Source organism: Salvelinus alpinus, chromosome 10 (assembly GCF_045679555.1).
Source record: "Salvelinus alpinus chromosome 10, SLU_Salpinus.1, whole genome shotgun sequence".
Classification (NCBI taxonomy): domain Eukaryota; kingdom Metazoa; phylum Chordata; class Actinopteri; order Salmoniformes; family Salmonidae; genus Salvelinus; species Salvelinus alpinus.
In genome coordinates, this window is record NC_092095.1 from 4,289,107 (window position 1) to 4,291,950 (window position 2,844).

The following is a 2,844-nucleotide window of genomic DNA, read 5'->3' on the forward strand; positions in this document are numbered from 1 at the left end:
CGAGAGGGACATCTGACCATCAATATTACTTGCCAACGTACAAACAAAAACTGTAATATCCTATGTTTCACCGAATCGTGGATGAATGACGACATGTAAAACATTTAGCTAGCGGGATACGCTGCACCGGCTAGAGAACAGCACACTCTGGTAAGAAGGGGTGGGGGGGTCTGTGTATATTTGTAAACAACAGCTGGTTCACGAAATCTAAGGAAGTGTCTAGATGTTGCTCGCCTGAAGTAGAGTATCTCATGATAAGCTGTAGACCACACTATTTGCCAAGAGAGTTTATGTATCTATTTTTTTCGTGGCTGTTTATTTACCACCACAGACGGACACTGGCACTAAGACCGCACTGAGTCAGCTGTATAAGGAAATAGAGCAAACAGGAAACCGCTCACCCAGAGGCGGCGCTCCTAGCGGCCAGGGACTTTAATGCGCGTATGGCCCAGTACATCACTGGGGCCAAGCTTCCTGACATCCAGGACCTATTGACTAGGCGGTGTCAGAGGAAGGCCCACATTTTTCCAGCTACCCTAGTCATAGACTGTTCTCTCTGCTACCGCACGGCAAGCGGTACCGGAGCGCCAAGTCTAGGACCAAAAGGCTCCTTAACAGCTTCTACCCCCAAGCCATGAGACTGCTGAACAATTAATCCACCCGGACTATTTACAATGACTGACCCCCCCTTTGTTTTTACACTGCTGCTACTCAATGTTCATTATCCATGCAGCCACTTTACAAATTACCTCGACTAATCGACACATTGACTCGCTACCGGTACTTCCTGTATATAGCCTCAGTTATGTATTTTTATTTATTTTTAATTCATTTATTTCACTTTAGTGTATTTAGTAAATATTTTCTTAACTCTTTCTTGAACTGCATTGTTTAAGGGCTTGCAAGTCAGCATTTCACGGTAAGGTTGTACCTGTTGTATTCGGTGCATGTGACAAATTATTTAAATAAAATAATATTATTTAATTATTATTATTATTATATTAAATCATTTATTTGATTTGACTTTGAAGAATATAAAATATATTTTGATTTGTTTAACACTTTATTTTGTTACTACATGATTCCATATGTGTTGTCAGTGTGTTTTGTTTATATTACATTTTTGACAGCCAGTAGATGCCATGTTTAAATTGGAGAAGGCAACGCATTGAAGTTGATTATGTTGTGCAATGGAAGTTGTTTTCTGTTGGTGGTGAGCAAACTTCAACAAAAATCTAGGATATATTTGTTGTCTTAAGGGGGAAGATGATACACGCTTTGGACTTTCCATTTATGTTTTGAGGTTGCGACTTTAGCAAGTATAACTCATCACCTCGGTAGTCAGTATGTGTTACACCTGTGCCCCACCTAAGTTTGGTGTGGGTTTTTCTTTTGTTTCCCTCTTCTTGGACAAATTTAGAGGACACTCATGGTGGGTGTCTTTTAGGTCCCAGTTGTTGTTGCTGCTAGCCAACTGTCAGTGGACACTCCCATAGTGTCTTTCAGTGGACACTCCCATAGTGTCTTTCAGTGGACACTCCCATAGTGTCTTTCAGTGGACACCCCCGTAGTGTCTTTCAGCGGACACCCCCGTAGTGTCTTTCAGCGGACACCCCCGTAGTGTCTTTCAGTGGACACCCCCGTAGTGTCTTTCAGTGGACACTCCCGTAGTGTCTTTCAGCGGACACCCCCGTAGTGTCTTTCAGTGGACACTCCCATAGTGTCTTTCAGAACCCCTAAAACCCCACCTGTTTTGTTTTGGTTGTTGTCAGTGACCCTTTATAAGTTCCCCCTTTTGTTTGTGGCATGTAGATGTTCTTGCTGGGGAACGGTCCGCTAATACAGAACTATTAAAAGGCCAAGTGCACTACTTTTGTGAATTTTTTTAGTTCAAAATAAATAAAAAACATTTTTGGTTAGGGATTTTTTCCTGAACAGTAACGATCCCAATATAATTTTAAAATGTACACCCCTTATCTTTGGTGGTTAATGTGGTCTGTTCCAATTGAACTCACGTCTGAATCCCAAATGGCACTAAAGACCTATAGGCCCTGGTCAAATGGACTAAATGTAGTGCACTATATATGGAATATGGTGCCAATTGGAATGCAGTATTCTCTATTACACACAAGGTAAACGTGTTCTTCTGTTAGCTACATACTGGATGAATGAGGTAAACGTGTTCTTCTGTTAGCTACATACTGGATGAATGAGGTAAACGTGTTCTTCTGTTAGCTACATACTGGATGAATGAGGTAAACGTGTTCTTCTGTTAGCTACATGCTGGATGAATGAGGTAAACATGTTCTTCTGTTAGCTACATGCTGGATGAATGAGGTAAACGTGTTCTTCTGTTAGCTACATACTGGATGAATGAGGTAAACGTGTTCTTCTGTTAGCTACATACTGGATGAATGAGGTAAACGTGTTCTTCTGTTAGCTACATACTGGATGAATGAGGTAAACGTGTTCTTCTGTTCGCTACATGCTGGATGAATGAGGTAAACGTGTTCTTCTATACATGCTGGATGAATGAGGTAAACGTGTTCTTCTATACATACTGGATGAATGAGGTAAACGTGTTCTTCTGTTAGCTACATGCTTGATGAATGAGGTAAACGTGTTCTTCTGTTAGCTACATACTGGATGAATGACGTGAAAGGTGTTCTGCTGTTAGCTACATGCACCAATTTGTAAGTCGCTCTGGATAAGAGCGTCTGCTAAATGACTTAAATGTACATACTGGATGAATGAGGTAAACGTGTTCTTCTGTTACCTACATGCTGGATGTTGTTCATAGCAAAGCACTGCAGAGTTTATAAATAAGACAGACGGATTTGAACA